This window comes from Colletes latitarsis, chromosome 7 (genome assembly GCF_051014445.1).
Source record: "Colletes latitarsis isolate SP2378_abdomen chromosome 7, iyColLati1, whole genome shotgun sequence".
In the NCBI taxonomy this organism is placed as follows: Eukaryota; Metazoa; Arthropoda; class Insecta; order Hymenoptera; family Colletidae; genus Colletes; species Colletes latitarsis.
The window spans coordinates 1,281,160-1,308,158 of NC_135140.1; positions in this window are offsets into that span (position 1 = coordinate 1,281,160).

A 26,999-nucleotide genomic window follows, 5' to 3' on the forward strand; every position below is an offset into this window, starting at 1 on the left:
CCGGTTTTATCCTCTAAAATATTGATCGAAACCAGGTTTAGTTGGCTGTTTCAGTGTGGTGCCACAATACTACGTGATTCAAACACGAAAAAACCCAGGATCTGGCCAACAAGTATGCGAAGAAGGCAAAATCATGAGCCAGATGCGGGCATAACCCACACCTAACCCCTACCTACCTGGTGTTATCATCTAAAATATTGATCGAAACCAGGTTTAATTGACTGTTTCAGTGTGGTACCACATTACTACGTGATTCAAACACGAAAAAACCCAGGATCTGGCCAACAAGTATGCGAAGAGGGCAAAATCATGAGCCAGATGCGGAACATAACCCGGACCTAACCGGTGTTATCCTCTAAAATATTGATCGAAACCGGGTTTAATTGTTTGTTTCAGTGTGGTACCACATTACTACGTGATTCAAACCCGAAAAAACCCAGGATCTGGCCAACAAGTATGCGAAGAAGGCAAAATCATGAGCCAGATGCGGGCATAACCCAGACCAAACCCAGACTTAACCGGTGTTACCGACTAAAATACTGACCGAATCCAGGTTTAATTGACTGTTTCATTGTGGTACCACATTACTACGTGATTCAAACCCGAAAAAACCCAGGATCTGGCCAACAAGCATGCGAAGAAGGCAAAATCATGAGCCAGATGCGGGCATAACCCAGACCTTACCCAGACCTAACCGGTGTTACCGACTAAAATACTGACCGAATACAGGTTTAATTGACTGTTACTGTGTGGTGACCATATAACTACGTGATTCAAACCCGTATAATCCCAGGATCTGGCCAACAAGTATGCGAAGAAGGCAAAATCATGAGCCAGATGCGGGCATAACCCAGACCAAACCCAGACCTAACCGGTGTTAGCGACTAAAATACTGACCGAATCCAGGTTTAATTGACTGTTTCATTGTGGTACCACATTACTACGTGATTCAAACCCGAAAAAACCCAGGATCTGGCCAACAAGCATGCGAAGAAGGCAAAATCATGAGCCAGATGCGGGCATAACCCAGACCTTACCCAGACCTAACCGGTGTTACCGACTAAAATACTGACCGAATCCAGGTTTAATTGAATGTTTCAGTGTGGTACCACATTAATACGTGATTCAAACCCGAAAAAACCCAGGATCTGGACAACAAGTATGCGAAGAAGGCAAAATCATGAGCCAGATGCGGGAATAACCTAGACCTAACCCAGACCTAACCGGTTTTATCCTCTAAAATATTGATCGAAACCAGGTTTAGTTGGCTGTTTGAGTGTGGTACCACAATACTACGTGATTCAAACACGAAAAAACCCAGGATCTGGCCAACAAGTATGCGAAGAAGGCAAAATCATGAGCCAGATGCGGGAGTAACCTAGGCCTAACACAGACGTAACCGGTTTTATCCTCTAAAATATTGATCGAAACCAGGTTTAATTGGCTGTTTCAGTGTGGTACCACAATACTACGTGATTCAAACACGAAAAAACCCAGGATCTGGCCAACAAGTATCTGAAGAAGGCAAAATCATGAGGCAGATGCGGGCATACCAAGACCTAACCCAGACCTAACTGGTGTTATCCTCTAAAATATTGATCGAAACTAGGTTTAATTGACTGTTTCAGTGTGGTACCACATTACTACGTGATTCAAACCAGAGAAAACCATGGATCTGGCCTACAAGTATGCGGAAAAGGCAAAATCATGAGCCAGATGCGGGCATAACCCAGACCTTACGCAGGCCTAGCCGGTGTTACCGACTAAAATACTGACCGAATCCAGTTTTAATTGACTGTTTCAGTGTGGTACCACATTACTACGTGATTCAAACCCGAAAAAACCCAGGATCTGGCCAACAAGTATGCGAAGAAGGCAAAATCATGAGCCAGATGCGGGCATAACCCAGACCAAACCCAGACTTAACCGGTGTTACCGACTAAAATACTGACCGAATCCAGGTTTAATTGACTGTTTCATTGTGGTACCACATTACTACGTGATTCAAACCCGAAAAACCCAGGATCTGGCCAACAAGCATGCGAAGAAGGCAAAATCATGAGCCAGATGCGGGCATAACCCAGACCTTACCCAGACCTAAGCGGTGTTACCGACTAAAATACTGACCGAATCCAGGTTTAATTGACTGTTTCAGTGTGGTACCACATTAATACGTGATTCAAACCCAAAAAAACCCAGGATCTGGACAACAAGTATGCGAAGAAGGCAAAATCATGAGCCAGATGCGGGAATAACCTAGACCTAACCCAGACCTAACCGGTTTTATCCTCTAAAATATTGATCGAAACCAGGTTTAGTTGGCTGTTTGAGTGTGGTACCACAATACTACGTGATTCAAACACGAAAAAACCCAGGATCTGGCCAACAAGTATGCGAAGAAGGCAAAATCATGAGCCACATGCGGGAGTAACCTAGGCCTAACACAGACCTAACCGGTTTTATCCTCTAAAATATTGATCGAATCCAGGTTTAGTTGGCTGTTTCAGTGTGGTACCACAATACTACGTGATTCAAACACGAAAAAACCCAGGATCTGGCCAACAAGTATGCGAAGATGGCAAAATCATGAGCCAGATGCGGGAATAACCTAGACCTAACACAGACCTAACCGGTTTTATCCTCTAAAATATTGATCGAAACCAGGTTTAATTGACTGTTTCAGTGTGGTACCACATTACTACGTGATTCAAACACGAAAAAACCCAGGATCTGGCCAACAAGCATGCGAAGAAGGCAAAATCATGATCAGATGCGGGCATAACCCAGACCTAACCAAGACCTAACCGGTGTAATCCTCTAAAATATTGATCGAAACCAGGTTTAATTGTTTCTTTCAGTGTGGTACCACTATACAACGTGATTCAAACCCGAAAAAACCCAGGATCTGGCCAACAAGTATGCGAAGAGGGCAAAATCATGCGCCAGATGCGGAACATAACCCGGACCTAACCGGTGTTATCCTCTAAAATATTGATCGAAACCGGGTTTAATTGTTTGTTTCAGTGTGGTACCACATTACTACGTGATTCAAACCCGAAAAAACCCAGGATCTGGCCAACAAGTATGCGAAGAAGGCAAAATCATGAGCCAGATGCGGGCATAACCCAGACCAAACCCAGACTTAACCGGTGTTACCGACTAAAATACTGACCGAATCCAGGTTTAATTGACTGTTTCATTGTGGTACCACATTACTACGTGATTCAAACCCGAAAAAACCCAGGATCTGGCCAACAAGCATGCGAAGAAGGCAAAATCATGAGCCAGATGCGGGCATAACCCAGACCTTACCCAGACCTAACCGGTGTTACCGACTAAAATACTGACCGAATCCAGGTTTAATTGACTGTTTCAGTGTGGTACCACATTAATACGTGATTCAAACCCAAAAAAACCCTGGATCTGGACAACAAGTATGCGAAGAAGGCAAAATCATGAGCCAGATGCGGGAATAACCTAGACCTAACCCAGACCTAACCGGTTTTATCCTCTAAAATATTGATCGAAACCAGGTTTAGTTGGCTGTTTGAGTGTGGTACCACAATACTACGTGATTCAAACACGAAAAAACCCAGGATCTGGCCAACAAGTATGCGAAGAAGGCAAAATCATGAGCCACATGCGGGAGTAACCTAGGCCTAACACAGACCTAACCGGTTTTATCCTCTAAAATATTGATCGAAACCAGGTTTAGTTGGCTGTTTCAGTGTGGTACCACAATACTACGTGATTCAAACACGAAAAAACCCAGGATCTGGCCAACAAGTATGCGAAGATGGCAAAATCATGAGCCAGATGCGGGAATAACCTAGACCTAACACAGACCTAACCGGTTTTATCCTCTAAAATATTGATCGAAACCAGGTTTAATTGACTGTTTCAGTGTGGTACCACAATACTACGTGATTCAAACACGAAAAAACCCAGGATCTGGCCAACAAGTATCTGAAGAAGGCAAAATCATGAGCCAGATGCGGGCATACCAAGACCTAACCCAGACCTAACTGGTGTTATCCTCTAAAATATTGATCGAAACTAGGTTTAATTGACTGTTTCAGTGTGGTACCACATTACTACGTGATTCAAACCAGAGAAAACCATGGATCTGGCCTACAAGTATGCGGAAAAGGCAAAATCATGAGCCAGATGCGGGCATAACCCAGACCTTACCCAGACCTAAGCGGTGTTACCGACTAAAATACTGACCGAATCCAGGTTTAATTGACTGTTTCAGTGTGGTACCACATTAATACGTGATTCAAACCCAAAAAAACCCAGGATCTGGACAACAAGTATGCGAAGAAGGCAAAATCATGAGCCAGATGCGGGAATAACCTAGACCTAACCCAGACCTAACCGGTTTTATCCTCTAAAATATTGATCGAAACCAGGTTTAGTTGGCTGTTTGAGTGTGGTACCACAATACTACGTGATTCAAACACGAAAAAACCCAGGATCTGGCCAACAAGTATGCGAAGAAGGCAAAATCATGAGCCACATGCGGGAGTAACCTAGGCCTAACACAGACCTAACCGGTTTTATCCTCTAAAATATTGATCGAAACCAGGTTTAGTTGGCTGTTTCAGTGTGGTACCACAATACTACGTGATTCAAACACGAAAAAACCCAGGATCTGGCCAACAAGTATGCGAAGATGGCAAAATCATGAGCCAGATGCGGGAATAACCTAGACCTAACACAGACCTAACCGGTTTTATCCTCTAAAATATTGATCGAAACCAGGTTTAATTGACTGTTTCAGTGTGGTACCACATTACTACGTGATTCAAACACGAAAAAACCCAGGATCTGGCCAACAAGCATGCGAAGAAGGCAAAATCATGATCAGATGCGGGCATAACCCAGACCTAACCAAGACCTAACCGGTGTAATCCTCTAAAATATTGATCGAAACCAGGTTTAATTGTTTCTTTCAGTGTGGTACCACTATACAACGTGATTCAAACCCGAAAAAACCCAGGATCTGGCCAACAAGTATGCGAAGAGGGCAAAATCATGCGCCAGATGCGGAACATAACCCGGACCTAACCGGTGTTATCCTCTAAAATATTGATCGAAACCGGGTTTAATTGTTTGTTTCAGTGTGGTACCACATTACTACGTGATTCAAACCCGAAAAAACCCAGGATCTGGCCAACAAGTATGCGAAGAAGGCAAAATCATGAGCCAGATGCGGGCATAACCCAGACCAAACCCAGACTTAACCGGTGTTACCGACTAAAATACTGACCGAATCCAGGTTTAATTGACTGTTTCATTGTGGTACCACATTACTACGTGATTCAAACCCGAAAAAACCCAGGATCTGGCCAACAAGCATGCGAAGAAGGCAAAATCATGAGCCAGATGCGGGCATAACCCAGACCTTACCCAGACCTAACCGGTGTTACCGACTAAAATACTGACCGAATCCAGGTTTAATTGACTGTTTCAGTGTGGTACCACATTAATACGTGATTCAAACCCAAAAAAACCCAGGATCTGGACAACAAGTATGCGAAGAAGGCAAAATCATGAGCCAGATGCGGGAATAACCTAGACCTAACCCAGACCTAACCGGTTTTATCCTCTAAAATATTGATCGAAACCAGGTTTAGTTGGCTGTTTGAGTGTGGTACCACAATACTACGTGATTCAAACACGAAAAAACCCAGGATCTGGCCAAGAAGTATGCGAAGAAGGCAAAATCATGAGCCACATGCGGGAGTAACCTAGGCCTAACACAGACCTAACCGGTTTTATCCTCTAAAATATTGATCGAAACCAGGTTTAGTTGGCTGTTTCAGTGTGGTACCACAATACTACGTGATTCAAACACGAAAAAACCCAGGATCTGGCCAACAAGTATGCGAAGATGGCAAAATCATGAGCCAGATGCGGGAATAACCTAGACCTAACACAGACCTAACCGGTTTTATCCTCTAAAATATTGATCGAAACCAGGTTTAATTGACTGTATCAGTGTGGTACCACAATACTACGTGATTCAAACACGAAAAAACCCAGGATCTGGCCAACAAGTATCTGAAGAAGGCAAAATCATGAGCCAGATGCGGGCATACCAAGACCTAACCCAGACCTAACTGGTGTTATCCTCTAAAATATTGATCGAAACTAGGTTTAATTGACTGTTTCAGTGTGGTACCACATTACTACGTGATTCAAACCAGAGAAAACCATGGATCTGGCCTACAAGTATGCGGAAAAGGCAAAATCATGAGCCAGATGCGGGCATAACCCAGACCTTACGCAGACCTAGCCGGTGTTACCGACTAAAATACTGACCGAATCCAGTTTTAATTGACTGTTTCATTGTGGTACCACATTACTACGTGATTCAAACCCGAAAAAACCCAGGATCTGGCCAACAAGCATGCGAAGAAGGCAAAATCATGAGCCAGATGCGGGCATAACCCAGACCTTACCCAGACCTAAGCGGTGTTACCGACTAAAATACTGACCGAATCCAGGTTTAATTGACTGTTTCAGTGTGGTACCACATTAATACGTGATTCAAACCCAAAAAAACCCAGGATCTGGACAACAAGTATGCGAAGAAGGCAAAATCATGAGCCAGATGCGGGAATAACCTAGACCTAACCCAGACCTAACCGGTTTTATCGTCTAAAATATTGATCGAAACCAGGTTTAGTTGGCTGTTTGAGTGTGGTACCACAATACTACGTGATTCAAACACGAAAAAACCCAGGATCTGGCCAACAAGTATGCGAAGAAGGCAAAATCATGAGCCACATGCGGGAGTAACCTAGGCCTAACACAGACCTAACCGGTTTTATCCTCTAAAATATTGATCGAAACCAGGTTTAGTTGGCTGTTTCAGTGTGGTACCACAATACTACGTGATTCAAACACGAAAAAACCCAGGATCTGGCCAACAAGTATGCGAAGATGGCAAAATCATGAGCCAGATGCGGGAATAACCTAGACCTAACACAGACCTAACCGGTTTTATCCTCTAAAATATTGATCGAAACCAGGTTTAATTGACTGTTTCAGTGTGGTACCACATTACTACGTGATTCAAACACGAAAAAACCCAGGATCTGGCCAACAAGCATGCGAAGAAGGCAAAATCATGATCAGATGCGGGCATAACCCAGACCTAACCAAGACCTAACCGGTGTAATCCTCTAAAATATTGATCGAAACCAGGTTTAATTGTTTCTTTCAGTGTGGTACCACTATACAACGTGATTCAAACCCGAAAAAACCCAGGATCTGGCCAACAAGTATGCGAAGAGGGCAAAATCATGCGCCAGATGCGGAACATAACCCGGACCTAACCGGTGTTATCCTCTAAAATATTGATCGAAGCCGGGTTTAATTGTTTGTTTCAGTGTGGTACCACATTACTACGTGATTCAAACCCGAAAAAACCCAGGATCTGGCCAACAAGTATGCGAAGAAGGCAAAATCATGAGCCAGATGCGGGCATAACCCAGACCAAACCCAGACTTAACCGGTGTTACCGACTAAAATACTGACCGAATCCAGGTTTAATTGACTGTTTCATTGTGGTACCACATTACTACGTGATTCAAACCCGAAAAAACCCAGGATCTGGCCAACAAGCATGCGAAGAAGGCAAAATCATGAGCCAGATGCGGGCATAACCCAGACCTTACCCAGACCTACCTGGTGTTATCCTCTAAAAGATAGATCGAAACTAGGTTTAATTGACTGTTTCAGTGTGGTACCACATTACTACGTAATTCAAACACGAAAAACCCAGGATCTGTCCAACAAGTATGCGAAGAAGGCAAAATCATGTGCCAGATGCGGGAATAACCTAGACCCAACCCAGACCTAACCGGTTTTATCCTCTAAAATATTGATCGAAACCAGGTTTAGTTGGCTGTTTCAGTGTGGTACCACAATACTACGTGATTCAAACACGAAAAAACCCAGGATCTGGCCAACAAGTATGCGAAGAAGGCAAAATCATGAGCCAGATGCGGGAATAACCTAGACCTAACACAGACCTAAACGGTTTTATCCTCTAAAATGTTGATCGAAGCCAGGTTTAATTGGCTGTTTCAGTGTGGTACCACAATACTACGTGATTCAAACACGAAGAAACCCAGGATCTGACCAACAAGTATGCGAAGAAGGCAAAATCATGAGCCAGATGCGGGAATAACCTAGGCCTAACACAGACCTAACCGGTTTTATCCTCTAAAATATTGATCGAAACCAGGTTTAGTTGGCTGTTTGAGTGTGGTACCACAATACTACGTGATTCAAACACGAAAAAACCCAGGATCTGGCCAACAAGTATGCGAAGAAGGCAAAACCATGAGCCAGACGCGGGAATTACCTAGGCCTAACACAGACCGAACCGGTTTTATCCTCTAAAATATTGATCGAAACCAGGTTTAATTGGCTGTTTCAGTGTGGTACCACAATACTACGTCATTCAAACACGATAAAACCCAGGATCTGGCCAACAAGTATGCGAAGAAGGCAAAATCATGAGCCAGATGCGGGAGTAACCTAGACCTAACACAGACCTAAACGGTTTTATCCTCTAAAATGTTGATCGAAACCAGGTTTAATTGGCTGTTTCAGTGTGGTACCACAATACTACGTGATTCAAACACGAAGAAACCCAGGATCTGGCCAACAAGTATGCGAAGAAGGGCAAAATCATGAGCCAGATGCGGGCATAACCCACACCTAACCCAGACCTACCTGGTGTTATCCTCTAAAAGATTGATCGAAACTAGGTTTAATTGACTGTTTCAGTGTGGTACCACATTACTACGTAATTCAAACACGAAAAACCCAGGATCTGTCCAACAAGTATGCGAAGAAGGCAAAATCATGTGCCAGATGCGGGAATAACCTAGACCTAACCCAGACCTAACCGGTTTTATCCTCTAAAATATTGATCGAAACCAGGTTTAATTGACTGTTTCAGTGTGGTACCACATTACTACGTGATTCAAACACGAAAAAACCCAGGATCTGGCCAACAAGCATGCGAAGAAGGCAAAATCATGATCAGATGCGGGCATAACCCAGACCTAACCAAGACCTAACCGGTGTAATCCTCTAAAATATTGATCGAAACCAGGTTTAATTGTTTCTTTCAGTGTGGTACCACTATACAACGTGATTCAAACCCGAAAAAACCCAGGATCTGGCCAACAAGTATGCGAAGAGGGCAAAATCATGCGCCAGATGCGGAACATAACCCGGACCTAACCGGTGTTATCCTCTAAAATATTGATCGAAGCCGGGTTTAATTGTTTGTTTCAGTGTGGTACCACATTACTACGTGATTCAAACCCGAAAAAACCCAGGATCTGGCCAACAAGTATGCGAAGAAGGCAAAATCATGAGCCAGATGCGGGCATAACCCAGACCAAACCCAGACTTAACCGGTGTTACCGACTAAAATACTGACCGAATCCAGGTTTAATTGACTGTTTCATTGTGGTACCACATTACTACGTGATTCAAACCCGAAAAAACCCAGGATCTGGCCAACAAGCATGCGAAGAAGGCAAAATCATGAGCCAGATGCGGGCATAACCCAGACCTTACCCAGACCTACCTGGTGTTATCCTCTAAAAGATAGATCGAAACTAGGTTTAATTGACTGTTTCAGTGTGGTACCACATTACTACGTAATTCAAACACGAAAAACCCAGGATCTGTCCAACAAGTATGCGAAGAAGGCAAAATCATGTGCCAGATGCGGGAATAACCTAGACCCAACCCAGACCTAACCGGTTTTATCCTCTAAAATATTGATCGAAACCAGGTTTAGTTGGCTGTTTCAGTGTGGTACCACAATACTACGTGATTCAAACACGAAAAAACCCAGGATCTGGCCAACAAGTATGCGAAGAAGGCAAAATCATGAGCCAGATGCGGGAATAACCTAGACCTAACACAGACCTAAACGGTTTTATCCTCTAAAATGTTGATCGAAGCCAGGTTTAATTGGCTGTTTCAGTGTGGTACCACAATACTACGTGATTCAAACACGAAGAAACCCAGGATCTGACCAACAAGTATGCGAAGAAGGCAAAATCATGAGCCAGATGCGGGAATAACCTAGGCCTAACACAGACCTAACCGGTTTTATCCTCTAAAATATTGATCGAAACCAGGTTTAGTTGGCTGTTTGAGTGTGGTACCACAATACTACGTGATTCAAACACGAAAAAACCCAGGATCTGGCCAACAAGTATGCGAAGAAGGCAAAACCATGAGCCAGACGCGGGAATTACCTAGGCCTAACACAGACCGAACCGGTTTTATCCTCTAAAATATTGATCGAAACCAAGTTTAATTGGCTGTTTCAGTGTGGTACCACAATACTACGTCATTCAAACACGATAAAACCCAGGATCTGGCCAACAAGTATGCGAAGAAGGCAAAATCATGAGCCAGATGCGGGAGTAACCTAGACCTAACACAGACCTAAACGGTTTTATCCTCTAAAATGTTGATCGAAACCAGGTTTAATTGGCTGTTTCAGTGTGGTACCACAATACTACGTGATTCAAACACGAAGAAACCCAGGATCTGGCCAACAAGTATGCGAAGAAGGGCAAAATCATGAGCCAGATGCGGGCATAACCCACACCTAACCCAGACCTACCTGGTGTTATCCTCTAAAAGATTGATCGAAACTAGGTTTAATTGACTGTTTCAGTGTGGTACCACATTACTACGTAATTCAAACACGAAAAACCCAGGATCTGTCCAACAAGTATGCGAAGAAGGCAAAATCATGTGCCAGATGCGGGAATAACCTAGACCTAACCCAGACCTAACCGGTTTTATCCTCTAAAATATTGATCGAAACCAGGTTTAATTGACTGTTTCAGTGTGGTACCACATTACTACGTGATTCAAACACGAAAAAACCCAGGATCTGGCCAACAAGCATGCGAAGAAGGCAAAATCATGATCAGATGCGGGCATAACCCAGACCTAACCAAGACCTAACCGGTGTTATCCTCTAAAATATTGATCGAAGCCAGGTTTAATTGTTTCTTTCTGTGTGGTACCACTATACGACGTGATTGAAACCCGAAAAAACCCAGGATCTGGCCAACAAGTATGCGAAGAGGGCAAAATCATGAGCCAGATGCGGAACATAACTCGGACCTAACCGGTGTTATCCTCTAAAATATTGATCGAAACCGGGTTTAATTGTTTGTTTCAGTGTGGTACCACATTACTACGTGACTCAAACCCGAAAAAACCCTGGATCTGGCCAACAAGCATGCGAAGAAGGCAAAATCGTGATCAGATGGGGGCATAACCCAGACATAACCAAGACCTAACCGGTGTTATCCTCTAAGATCTTGATCGAAACCAGGTGTAATTGTCTCTTTCAGTGTCGTACCACAATACAACGTGATTCAAACCCGAAAAAACCCGGGATCTAGCCAACAAGTATGCGAAGAAGGCAAAATCATGAGCCAGATGAGGGCACAACCCAGACCTGACCCAGACCTAACCGGTGTTACCGACTAAAATACTGACCGAAGCCAGGTTTAGTTGACTGTTTCAGTGGGGTACCACATTACTACGTGATTCAAACCAGAGAAAACCCGGGATCTAGCCAACAAGTATGCGAAGAAGGCAAAATCATGAGCCAGATGAGGGCGTAACCCAGACCAAACCCAGACCTAACCGGTGTTACCGACTAAAATACTGACCGAATCCGGGTTTAATTGACTGTTTCAGTTTGGTACCACATTACTACGTGATTCAAACCCGAAAAAACCCAGGATATGGCCAACAAGTATGCGAAGAAGGCAAAATCATGAGCCAGATGCGGACATAACCAAGAACTAACCCAGACCTAACTGGTGTTATCCTCTAAAATATTGATCGAAACTAGGTTTAATTGACTGTTTCAGTGTGGTACCACATTACTACGTAATTCAAACACGAAAAACCCAGGATCTGTCCTACAAGTATGCGTAGAAGGCAAAATCATGTGCCAGATGCGGGAATAACCTAGACCTAACCCAGACCTAACCGGTTTTATCCTCTAAAATATTGATCGAAACCAGGTTTGATTGACTGTTTCAGTGTGGTACCACATTACTACGTGATTCAAACACGAAAAAACCCAGGATCTGGCCAACAAGCATGCGAAGAAGGCAAAATCATGATCAGATGCGGGCATAACCCAGACCTAACCAAGACCTAACCGGTGTTATCCTCTAAAATATTGATCGAAACCAGGTTTAATTGTTTCTTTCAGTGTGGTACCACTATACGACCTGATTGAAACCCGAAAAAACCCAGGATCTGGCCAACAAGTATGCGAAGAGGGCAAAATCATGAGCCAGATGCGGAACATAACCCGGACCTAACCGGTGTTATCCTCTAAAATATTGATCGAAACCGGGTTTAATTGTTTGTTTCAGTGTGGTACCACATTACTACGTGATTCAAACCCGAAAAAACCCTGGATCTGGCCAACAAGCATGCGAAGAAGGCAAAATCGTGATCAGATGGGGGCATAACCCAGACATAACCAAGACCTAACCGGTGTTATGCTCTAAGATCTTGATCGAAACCAGGTGTAATTGTCTCTTTCAGTGTCGTACCACAATACAACGTGATTCAAACCCGAAAAAACCCGGGATCTAGCCAACAAGTATGCGAAGAAGGCAAAATCATGAGCCAGATGAGGGCACAACCCAGACCAAACCCAGACCTAACCGGTGTTACCGACTAAAATACTGACCGAATCCGGGTTTAATTGACTGTTTCAGTTTGTTACCACATTACTACGTGATTCAAACCCGAAAAAACCCAGGATCTGGCCAACAAGTATGCGAAGAAGGCAAAATCATGAGCCAGATGCGGACATAACCAAGACCTAACCCAGACCTAACTGGTGTTATCCTCTAAAATATTGATCGAAACTAGGTTTAATTGACTGTTTCAGTGTGGTACCACATTACTACGTAATTCAAACACGAAAAACCCAGGATCTGTCCAACAAGTATGCGAAGAAGGCAAAATCATGTGCCAGATGCGGGAATAACCTAGACCTAACCCAGACCTAACCGGTTTTATCCTCTAAAATATTGATCGAAACCAGGTTTAATTGACTGTTTCAGTGTGGTACCACATTACTACGTGATTCAAACACGAAAAAACCCAGGATCTGGCCAACAAGCATGCGAAGAAGGCAAAATCATGAGCCAGATGCGGGAATAACCTAGACCTAACCCAGACCTAACCGGTTTTATCCTCTAAAATATTGATCGAAACCAGGTTTAGTTGGCTGTTGCAGTGTGGTACCACATTACTACGTGATTCAAACCCGAATAAACCCAGGATCTGGCCAACAAGTATGCGAAGAAGGCAAAATCATGATTCAGATGCGGGAATAACCTAGACCTAACTCAGACCTAACCGGTTTTATCCTCTAAAATATTGATCGAAACCAGGTTTAATTGGCTGTTATTCTGTGGTACCAGATTACTACCTGATTCAAACCCGAAAAAACCCAGGATCCGGCAAACAAGTATGCGAACAAGGCAAAATCATGAGCCAGATGCTGGCATAACCCAGATCTAACGAAGACCTAACCGGTGTTATCGACTAAACTACTGACCGAATACAGGTTTAATTGACTGTTACTGTGTGGTGACCATATAACTACGTGATTCAAATCCGTAAAAACCCAGGATCTGGCCAACAAGTATGCGAAGAAGGCAAAATCATGTGCCAGATGCGGGCATAACCCAGACCAAACCCAGACTTAACCGGTGTTACCGACTAAAATACTGACCGAATCCAGGTTTAATTGACTGTTTCAGTGTGGTAACACATTACTACGTGATTCAAACCCGAATAAACCCAGGATCTGGCCAACAAGTATGCGAAGAAGGCAAAATCATGAGCCAGATGCGGGAATAACCTAGACGTAACCCAGACCTAACCGGTTTTATCCTCTAAAATATTGATCGAAACCAGGTTTAGTTGGCTGTTTCAGTGTGGTACCACAATACTACGTGATTCAAACACGAAAAACCCAGGATCTGGCCAGCAAGTAAGCGAAGAAGGCAAAATCATGAGCCAGATGCGGGAATAACCTAGACCTAACACAGACCTAACCGGTTTTATCCTCTAAAATATTGATCGAAACTAGGTTTAATTGACTGTTTCAGTGTGGTACCACATTACTACGTGATTCAAACCCGAAAAAACCGAGGATCTGCCCAACAAGTATGCGAAGAAGGCAAATTCATGAGCCAGATGCGGGAATAACCTAGACCTAACCCAGACCAATCCGGTTTTATCCTCTAAAATATTGATCGAAACCAGGTTTAATTGGCTGTTTCAGTGTGGTACCACAATACTACGTGATTCAAACACGAAAAAACCCAGGATCTGGACAACAAGTATGCGAAGAAGGCAAAATCATGAGCCAGATGCGGGAATAACCTAGACCTATCACAGTCCTAACCGGTTTTATCCTGTAAAATATTGATCGAAACCAGGTTTAATTGGCTGTTTCCGTGTGGTACCACAATACTACGTGATTCAAACACGAAAAAACCCAGGATCTGACCAACAAGTATGCGAAGAAGGCAAAATCATGAGCCAGATGCGGGCATAACCAAGACCTAACCCAGACCTAACTGGTGTTATCCTCTAAAATATTGATCGATACTAGGTTTAATTGACTGTTTCAGTGTGGTACCACATTACTACGTGATTCAAACCAGAGAAAACCATGGATCTGGCCTACAAGTATGCGGAAAAGGCAAAATCATGAGCCAGATGCGGGCATAACCCAGACCTTACCCAGACCTAGCCGGTGTTACCGACTAAAATACTGACCGAATCCAGTTTTAATTGACTGTTTCAGTGTGGTACCACATTACTACGTGATTCAAACCCGAAAAAACCCAGGATCTGGATAACAAGTATGCGAAGAAGGCAAAATCATGAGCCAGATGCGGGAATAACCTAGACCTAACCCAGACCTAACCGGTTTTATCCTCTAAAATATTGATCGAAACCCGGTTTAGTTGGCTGTTTCAGTGTGGTACCACAATACTACGTGATTCAAACACGAAAAAACCCAGGATCTGGCCAACAAGTATGCGAAGAAGGCAAAATCATGAGCCAGATGCGGGAATAACCTAGACCTAACACAGACCTAAACGGTTTTATCCTCTAAAATGTTGATCGAAACCAGGTTTAATTGGCTGTTTCACAGTTGTGCCACAATACTACGTGATTCAAACACGAAGAAACCCAGGATCTGGCCAACAAGTATGCGAAGAAGGGCAAAATCATGAGCCAGATGCGGGCATAACCCACACCTAACCCAGACCTACCTGGTGTTATCCTCTAAAATATTGATCGAAACTAGGTTTAATTGACTGTTTCAGTGTGGTACCACATTACTACGTAATTCAAACACGAAAAACCCAGGATCTGTCCAACAAGTATGCGAAGAAGGCAAAATCATGTGCCAGATGCGGGAATAACCTAGACCTAACCCAGACCTAACCGGTTTTATCCTCTAAAATACTGATCGAAACCAGGTTTAATTGACTGTTTCAGTGTGGTACCACATTACTACGTGATTCAAACACGAAAAAACCCAGAATCTGGCCAACAAGCATGCGAAGAAGGCAAAATCATGAGCCAGATGCGGGAATAACCTAGACGTAACCCAGACCTAACCGGTTTTATCCTCTAAAATATTGATCGAAACCAGGTTTAGTTGGCTGTTTCAGTGTGGTACCACAATACTACGTGATTCAAACACGAAAAACCCAGGATCTGGCCAGCAAGTAAGCGAAGAAGGCAAAATCATGAGCCAGATGCGGGAATAACCTAGACCTAACACAGACCTAACCGGTTTTATCCTCTAAAATATTGATCGAAACTAGGTTTAATTGACTGTTTCAGTGTGGTACCACATTACTACGTGATTCAAACCCGAAAAAACCGAGGATCTGCCCAACAAGTATGCGAAGAAGGCAAATTCATGAGCCAGATGCGGGAATAACCTAGACCTAACCCAGACCAATCCGGTTTTATCCTCTAAAATATTGATCGAAACCAGGTTTAATTGGCTGTTTCAGTGTGGTACCACAATACTACGTGATTCAAACACGAAAAAACCCAGGATCTGGACAACAAGTATGCGAAGAAGGCAAAATCATGAGCCAGATGCGGGAATAACCTAGACCTATCACAGTCCTAACCGGTTTTATCCTGTAAAATATTGATCGAAACCAGGTTTAATTGGCTGTTTCCGTGTGGTACCACAATACTACGTGATTCAAACACGAAAAAACCCAGGATCTGACCAACAAGTATGCGAAGAAGGCAAAATCATGAGCCAGATGCAGGAATAACCTAGACCTAACACAGACCTAAACGGTTTTATCCTCTAAAATGTTGATCGAAACCAGGTTTAATTGGCTGTTTCACAGTTGTGCCACAATACTACGTGATTCAAACACGAAGAAACCCAGGATCTGGCCAACAAGTATGCGAAGAAGGGCAAAATCATGAGCCAGATGCGGGCATAACCCACACCTAACCCAGACCTACCTGGTGTTATCCTCTAAAATATTGATCGAAACTAGGTTTAATTGACTGTTTCAGTGTGGTACCACATTACTACGTAATTCAAACACGAAAAACCCAGGATCTGTCCAACAAGTATGCGAAGAAGGCAAAATCATGTGCCAGATGCGGGAATAACCTAGACCTAACCCAGACCTAACCGGTTTTATCCTCTAAAATACTGATCGAAACCAGGTTTAATTGACTGTTTCAGTGTGGTACCACATTACTACGTGATTCAAACACGAAAAAACCCAGAATCTGGCCAACAAGCATGCGAAGAAGGCAAAATCATGAGCCAGATGCGGGAATAACCTAGACGTAACCCAGACCTAACCGGTTTTATCCTCTAAAATATTGATCGAAACCAGGTTTAGTTGGCTGTTTCAGTGTGGTACCACAATACTACGTGATTCAAACACGAAAAACCCAGGATCTGGCCAGCAAGTAAGCGAAGAAGGCAAAATCATGAGCCAGATGCGGGAATAACCTAGACCTAACACAGACCTAACCGGTTTTATCCTCTAAAATATTGATCGAAACTAGGTTTAATTGACTGTTTCAGTGTGGTACCACATTACTACGTGATTCAAACCCGAAAAAACCGAGGATCTGCCCAACAAGTATGCGAAGAAGGCAAATTCATGAGCCAGATGCGGGAATAACCTAGACCTAACCCAGACCAATCCGGTTTTATCCTCTAAAATATTGATCGAAACCAGGTTTAATTGGCTGTTTCAGTGTGGTACCACAATACTACGTGATTCAAACACGAAAAAACCCAGGATCTGGACAACAAGTATGCGAAGAAGGCAAAATCATGAGCCAGATGCGGGAATAACCTAGACCTATCACAGTCCTAACCGGTTTTATCCTGTAAAATATTGATCGAAACCAGGTTTAATTGGCTGTTTCCGTGTGGTACCACAATACTACGTGATTCAAACACGAAAAAACCCAGGATCTGACCAACAAGTATGCGAAGAAGGCAAAATCATGAGCCAGATGCGGGCATAACCAAGACCTAACCCAGACCTAACTGGTGTTATCCTCTAAAATATTGATCGAAACTAGGTTTAATTGACTGTTTCAGTGTGGTACCACATTACTACGTAATTCAAACACGAAAAACCCAGGATCTGTCCAACAAGTATGCGAAGAAGGCAAAATCATGTGCCAGATGCGGGAATAACCTAGACCTAACCCAGACCTAACCGGTTTTATCCTCTAAAATACTGATCGAAACCAGGTTTAATTGACTGTTTCAGTGTGGTACCACATTACTACGTGATTCAAACACGAAAAAACCCAGAATCTGGCCAACAAGCATGCGAAGAAGGCAAAATCATGATCAGATGCGGGCATAACCCAGACCTAACCAAGACCTAACCGGTGTTATCCTCTAAAATATTGATCGAAACCAGGTTTAATTGTTTCTTTCAGTGTGGTACCACTATACAACGTGATTCAAACCCGAAAAAACCCAGGATCTGGCCAACAAGTATGCGAAGAGGGCAAAATCATGAGCCAGATGCGGAACATAACCCGGACCTAACCGGTGTTATCCTGAAAAAAATTGATCGAAACCGGGTTTAATTGTTTGTTTCAGTGTGGTACCACATTACTACGTGATTCAAACCCGAAAAAACCCAGGATCTGGCCAACAAGTATGCGAAGAAGGCAAAATCATGAGCCAGATGCGGGCATAACCCAGACCAAACCCAGACTTAACCGGTGTTACCGACTAAAATACTGACCGAATCCAGGTTTAATTGACTGTTTCATTGTGGTACCACATTACTACGTGATTCAAACCCGAAAAAACCCAGGATCTGGCCAACAAGCATGCGAAGAAGGCAAAATCATGAGTCAGATGCGGGCATAACCCAGACCTTACCCAGACCTAACCGGTGTTACCGATTAAAATACTGACCGAATCCAGGTTTAATTGACTGTTTCAGTGTGGTACCACATTAATACGTGATTCAAACACGAAAAAACCCAGGATCTGGCCAACAAGTATGCGAAGAAGGCACAATCATGAGCCTGATGCGGGAATAACCTAGACCTAACACAGACCTAAACGGTTTTATCCTCTAAAATGTTGATCGAAACCAGGTTTAATTGGCTGTTTCAGTGTTGTACCACAATACTACGTGATTCAAACACGAAGAAACCCAGGATCTGGCCAACAAGTATGCGAAGAAGGGCAAAATCATGAGCCAGATGCGGGCATAACCCACACCTAACCCAGACCTACCTGGTGTTATCCTCTAAAATATTGATCGAAACTAGGTTTAATTGACTGTTTCAGTGTGGTACCACATTACTACGTAATTCAAACACGAAAAACCCAGGATCTGGCCAACAAGCATGCGAAGAAGGCAAAATCATGATCAGATGCGGGCATAACCCAGACCTAACCAAGACCTAACCGGTGTTATCCTCTAAAATATTGATCGAAACCAGGTTTAATTGTTTCTTTCAGTGTGGTACCACTATACAACGTGATTCAAACCCGAAAAAACCCAGGATCTGGCCAACAAGTATGCGAAGAGGGCAAAATCATGAGCCAGATGCGGAACATAACCCGGACCTAACCGGTGTTATCCTGTAAAATATTGATCGAAACCGGGTTTAATTGTTTGTTTCAGTGTGGTACCACATTACTACGTGATTCAAACCCGAAAAAACCCAGGATCTGGCCAACAAGTATGCGAAGAAGGCAAAATCATGAGCCAGATGCGGGCATAACCCAGACCAAACCCAGACTTAACCGGTTTTATCCTCTAAAATACTGATCGAAACCAGGTTTAGTTGGCTGTTTGAGTGTGGTGCCACAATACTACGTGATTCAAACACGAAAAAACCCAGGATCTGGCCAACAAGTATGCGAAGAAGGCAAAATCATGAGCCAGATGCGGGAATAACCTAGACCTTACCCAGACCTAACCGGTGTTACCGACTAAAATACTGACCGAATCCTGGTTTAATTGACTGTTTCAGTGTGGTACCACATTAATACGTGATTCAAACCCGAAAAAACCCAGGATCTGGACAACAAGTATGCGAAGGAGGCAAAATCATGAGCCAGATGCGGGCATAACCCAGAACTAACCCAGACCTAACTAGTGTTATCCTCTAAAATATTGATCGAAACTAGGTTTAATTGACTGTTTCAGTGTGGTACCACATTACTACGTGATCCAAACCCGAAAAAACCCAGGATCTGGCCAACAAGTATGCGAAGAAGGCAAAATCATGAGCCAGATGCGGGAATAACCTAGTCCTAACTCAGACCTAACCGGTTTTATCCTCTAAAATATTGATCGAAACCAGGTTTAATTGGCTGTTTCACTGTGGTACCACATTACTACCTGATTCAAACCCGAAAAAACCCAGGATCCGGCAAACAAGTATGCGAACAAGGCAAAATCATGAGCCAGATGCTGGCATAACCCAGATCTAACGAAGACCTAACCGGTGTTATCGACTAAACTACTGACCGAATACAGGTTTAATTGACTGTTACTGTGTGGTGACCATATAACTACGTGATTCAAATCCGTAAAAACCCAGGATCTGGCCAACAAGTATGCGAAGAAGGCAAAATCATGAGCCAGATGCGGGCATAACCCAGACCAAACCCAGACTTAACCGGTGTTACCGACTAAAATACTGACCGAATCCAGGTTTAATTGACTGTTTCAGTGTGGTACCACATTACTACGTGATTCAAACCCGAATAAACCCAGGATCTGGCCAACAAGTATGCGAAGAAGGCAAAATCATGATTCAGATGCGGACATAACCAAGACCTAACCCAGACCTAACCGGTGTTACCGACTAAACTACTGACCGAATCCAGGTATAATTGACTGTTTCAGTGTGGTACCACATTAATACGTGATTCAAACCCGAAAAACCCAGGATCTGGACAACAAGTATGCGAAGAAGGCAAAATCATGAGCCAGATGCGGGAATAACCTAGACGTAACCCAGACCAATCCGGTTTTATCCTCTAAAATATTGATCGAAACCAGGTTTAATTGGCTGTTTCAGTGTGGTACCACAATACTACGTGATTCAAACACGAAAAAACCCAGGATCTGGACAACAAGTATGCGAAGAAGGCAAAATCATGAGCCAGATGCGGGAATAACCTAGACCTATCACAGTCCTAACCGGTTTTATCCTGTAAAATATTGATCGAAACCAGGTTTAATTGGCTGTTTCCGTGTGGTACCACAATACTACGTGATTCAAACACGAAAAAACCCAGGATCTGACCAACAAGTATGCGAAGAAGGCAAAATCATGAGCCAGATGCGGGCATAACCAAGACCTAACCCAGACCTAACTGGTGTTATCCTCTAAAATATTGATCGAAACTAGGTTTAATTGACTGTTTCAGTGTGGTACCACATTACTACGTGATTCAAACCAGAGAAAACCATGGATCTGGCCTACAAGTATGCGGAAAGGCAAAATCATGAGCCAGATGCGGGCATAACCCAGACCTTACCCAGACCTAGCCGGTGTTACCGACTAAAATACTGACCGAATCCAGTTTTAATTGACTGTTTCAGTGTGGTACCACATTACTACGTGATTCAAACCCGAAAAAACCCAGGATCTGGATAACAAGTATGCGAGGAAGGCAAAATCATGAGCCAGATGCGGGAATAACCTAGACCTAACCCAGACCTAACCGGTTTTATCCTCTAAAATATTGATCGAAACCAGGTTTAGTTGGCTGTTTCAGTGTGGTACCACAATACTACGTGATTCAAACACGAAAAAACCCAGGATCTCGCCAACAAGTATGCGAAGAAGGCAAAATCATGAGCCAGATGCGGGAATAACCTAGACCTAACACAGACCTAAACGGTTTTATCCTCTAAAATGTTGATCGAAACCAGGTTTAATTGGCTGTTTCAGTGTTGTACCACAATACTACGTGATTCAAACACGAAGAAACCCAGGATCTGGCCAACAAGTATGCGAAGAAGGGCAAAATCATGAGCCAGATGCGGGCATAACCCACACGTAACCCAGACCTACCTGGTGTTATCCTCTAAAATATTGATCGAAACCAGGTTTAGTTGGCTGTTTCAGTGTGGTACCACAATACTACGTGATTCAAACACGAAAAAACCCAGGATCTGGACAACAAGTATGCGAAGAAGGCAAAATCATGAGCCAGATGCGGGAATAACCTAGACGTAACCCAGACCAATCCGGTTTTATCCTCTAAAATATTGATCGAAACCAGGTTTAATTGGCTGTTTCAGTGTGGTACCACAATACTACGTGATTCAAACACGAAAAAACCCAGGATCTGGACAACAAGTATGCGAAGAAGGCAAAATCATGAGCCAGATGCGGGAATAACCTAGACCTATCACAGCCCTAACCGGTTTTATCCTGTAAAATATTGATCGAAACCAGGTTTAATTGGCTGTTTCCGTGTGGTACCACAATACTACGTGATTCAAACACGAAAAAACCCAGGATCTGACCAACAAGTATGCGAAGAAGGCAAAATCATGAGCCAGATGCGGGCATAACCAAGACCTAACCCAGACCTAACTGGTGTTATCCTCTAAAATATTGATCGAAACTAGGTTTAATTGACTGTTTCAGTGTGGTACCACATTACTACGTGATTCAAACCCGAAAAAACCCAGGATCTGGATAACAAGTATGCGAGGAAGGCAAAATCATGAGCCAGATGCGGGAATAACCTAGACCTAACCCAGACCTAACCGGTTTTATCCTCTAAAATATTGATCGAAACCAGGTTTAGTTGGCTGTTTCAGTGTGGTACCACAATACTACGTGATTCAAACACGAAAAAACCCAGGATCTCGCCAACAAGTATGCGAAGAAGGCAAAATCATGAGCCAGATGCGGGAATAACCTAGACCTAACACAGACCTAAACGGTTTTATCCTCTAAAATGTTGATCGAAACCAGGTTTAATTGGCTGTTTCAGTGTTGTACCACAATACTACGTGATTCAAACACGAAGAAACCCAGGATCTGGCCAACAAGTATGCGAAGAAGGGCAAAATCATGAGCCAGATGCGGGCATAACCCACACCTAACCCAGACCTACCTGGTGTTATCCTCTAAAATATTGATCGAAACTAGGTTTAATTGACTGTTTCAGTGTGGTACCACATTACTACGTAATTCAAACACGAAAAACCCAGGATCTGTCCAACAAGTATGCGAAGAAGGCAAAATCATGTGCCAGATGCGGGAATAACCTAGACCTAACCCAGACCTAACCGGTTTTATCCTCTAAAATACTGATCGAAACCAGGTTTAATTGACTGTTTCAGTGTGGTACCACATTACTACGTGATTCAAACACGAAAAACCCCAGGATCTGGCCAACAAGCATGCGAAGAAGGCAAAATCATGATCAGATGCGGGCATAACCCAGACCTAACCAAGACCTAACCGGTGTTATCCTCTAAAATATTGATCGAAACCAGGTTTAATTGTTTCTTTCAGTGTGGTACCACTATACAACGTGATTCAAACCTGAAAAAACCCAGGATCTGGCCAACAAGTATGCGAAGAGGGCAAAATCATGAGCCAGATGCGGAACATAACCCGGACCTAACCGGTGTTATCCTGTAAAATATTGATCGAAACCGGGTTTAATTGTTTGTTTCAGTGTGGTACCACATTACTACGTGATTCAAACCCGAAAAAACCCAGGATCTGGCCAACAAGTATGCGAAGAAGGCAAAATCATGAGCCAGATGCGGGAATAACCCAGACCAAACCCAGACTTAACCGGTGTTACCGACTAAAATACTGACCGAATCCAGGTTTAATTGACTGTTTCATTGTGGTACCACATTACTACGTGATTCAAACCCGAAAAAACCCAGGATCTGGCCAACAAGTATGCGAAGAGGGCAAAATCATGAGCCAGATGCGGAACATAACCCAGACCTAACCGGTTTTATCCTCTAAAATATTGATCGAAACCCGGTTTAGTTGGCTGTTTCAGTGTGGTACCACAATACTACGTGATTCAAACCCGAAAAAACCCAGGATCTGGCCAGCAAGTATGCGAAGGAGGCAAAATCATGAGCCAGATGCGGGAATAACCTAGACCTAACCCAGACCTAACCGGTTTTATCCTCTAAAATATTGATCGAAACCAGGTTTAGTTGGCTGTTTGAGTGTGGTATCACAATACTACGTGATTCAAACACGAAAAAACCCAGGATCTGGCCAACAAGTATGCGAAGAAGGCAAAATCATGAGCCAGATGCGGGAATAACCTAGGCCTAACACAGACCTAACCGGTTTTATCCTCTAAAATATTGATCGAAACCAGGTTTAATTGGCTGTTTCAGTGTGGTACCACAATACTACGTGATTCAAACACGAAAAACCCCAGGATCTGACCAACAAGTATCTGAAGAAGGCAAAATCATGAGCCAGGTGCGGGCATAACCAAGACCTAACCCAGACCTAACTGGTTTATCCTCTAAAATATTGATCGAAACTAGGTTTAATTGACTGTTTCAGTGTGGTACCACATTACTACGTGATTCAAACCAGAGAAAACCATGGATCTGGCCTACAAGTATGCGAAGAAGGCAAAATCATGAGCCAGATGCGGGAATAACCTAGGCCTAACACAGACCTAACCGGTTTTATCCTCTAAAATATTGATCGAAACCAGGTTTAGTTGGCTGTTTCAGTGTGGTACCACAATACTACGTGATTCAAACACGAAGAAACCCAGGATCTGGCCAACAAGTATGCGAAGAAGGGCAAAATCATGAGCCAGATGCGGGCATAACCCACACCTGACCCAGACCTACCTGGTGTTATCCTCTAAAATATTGATCGAAACTAGGTTTAATTGACTGTTTCAGTGTGGTACCACATTACTACGTAATTCAAACACGAAAAACCCAGGATCTGTCCAACAAGTATGCGAAGAAGGCAAAATCATGTGCCAGATGCGGGAATAACCTAGACCTAACCCAGACCTAACCGGATTTATCCTCTAAAATATTGATCGAAACCAGGTTTAATTGACTGTTTCAGTGTGGTACCACATTACTACGTGATTCAAACACGAAAAAACCCAGGATCTGGCCAACAAGCATGCGAAGAAGGCAAAATCATGATCAGATGCGGGCATAACCCAGACCTAACCAAGACCTAACCGGTGTTATCCTCTAAAATATTGATCGAAACCAGGTTTAATTGTTTCTTTCAGTGTGGTACCACTATACAACGTGATTCAAACCCGAAAAAACCCAGGATCTGGCCAACAAGTATGCGAAGAGGGCAAAATCATGAGCCAGATGCGGAACATAACCCGGACCTAACCGGTGTTATCCTGTAAAATATTGATCGAAACCGGGTTTAATTGTTTGTTTCAGTGTGGTACCACATTATTACGTGATTCAAACCCGAGAAAACCCTGGATCTGGCCAACAAGCATGCGAAGAAGGCAAAATCGTGATCAGATGGGGGCATAACCCAGACATAACCAAGACCTAACCGGTGTTATCCTCTAAGATCTTGATCGAAACCAGGTTTAATTGTCTCTTTCAGTGTGGTACCACAATACAACGTGATTCAAACCCGAAAAAACCCGGGATCTAGCCAACAAGTATGCGAAGAAGGTAAAATCATGAGCCAGATGAGGGCACAGCCCAGACCTAACCCAGACCTAACCGGTCTTACCGACTAAAATAATGACCGAAGCCAGGTTTAATTGACTGTTACTGTGTGGTACCACAATACTACGTGATTCAAACACGAAAAAACCCAGGATCTGGACAAGTATGCGAAGAAGGCAAAATCATGAGCCAGATGCGGGAATAACCTAGACCTAACACAGACCTAACCGGTTTTATCCTCTAAAATATTGATCGAAACCAGGTTTAATTGACTGTTACTGTGTGGTGACCATATAACTACGTGATTCAAACCCGTAAAAACCCTGGATCTGGCCAACAAGTATGCGAAGAAGGCAAAATCATGAGCCAGATGCGGGCATAACCCAGACCAAACCCAGACTTAACCGGTGTTACCGACTAAAATACTGACCGAATCCAGGTTTAATTGACTGTTTCATTGTGGTACCACATTACTACGTGATTCAAACCCGAAAAAACCCAGGATCTGGACAACAAGTATGCGAAGAAGGCAAAATCATGAGCCAGATGCGGGAATAACCTAGGCCTAACACAGACCTAACCGGTTTTATCCTCTAAAATATTGATCGAAACCAGGTTTAATTGGCTGTTTCAGTGTGGTACCACAATACTACGTGATTCAAACACGAAAAAACCCAGGATCTGACCAACAAGTATCTGAAGAAGGCAAAATCATGAGCCAGGTGCGGGCATAACCAAGACCTAACCCAGACCTAACTGGTGTTATCCTCTAAAATATTGATCGAAACTAGGTTTAATTGACTGTTTCAGTGTGGTACCACATTACTACGTGATTCAAACCAGAGAAAACCATGGAAGTGGCCTACAAGTATGCGAAGAAGGCAAAATCATGAGCCAGATGCGGGAATAACCTAGGCCTAACACAGACCTAACCGGTTTTATCCTCTAAAATATTGATCGAAACCAGGTTTAATTGGCTGTTTCAGTGTGGTACCACAATACTACGTGATTCAAACACGAAAAAACCCAGGATCTGGCCAACAAGTATGCGAAGAAGGCAAAATCATGAGCCAGATGCGGGAATAACCTAGGCCTAACACAGACCTAACCGGTTTTATCCTCTAAAATATTGATCGAAACCAGGTTTAATTGGCTGTTTCAGTGTGGTACCACATTACTACGTGATTCAAACCCGAAAAAACCCAGGATCTGGATAACAAGTATGCGAAGAAGGCAAAATCATGAGCCAGATGCGGGAATAACCTAGACCTAACCCAGACCTAACCGGTTTTATCCTCTAAAATATTGTTCGAAACCAGGTTTAGTTGGCTGTTTGAGTGTGGTATCACAATACTACGTGATTCAAACACGAAAAAACCCAGGATCTGGCCAACAAGTATGCGAAGAAGGCAAAATCATGAGCCAGATGCGGGAATAACCTAGGCCTAACACAGAGTGGAGGGCCGTGGCCTCCTTCTGCGAGAACGTAATGTTGCAGAAGGAGGCCGCGGGGAGGGAGCGCGAGCTTCAGCGGCGGGCTGAAGCTCGCGCTCGTGCGGTGGCCCGAGGTCGTCGCCCGGTCGCGAGGCGTCGCGGGCGGCCGCCTCGGCGTGGCGGATGACCTAGGCTGGGAGGGGGGTCCTGAGGGGACCCTCCTCCCGCCAGGCGGCGCCGGGT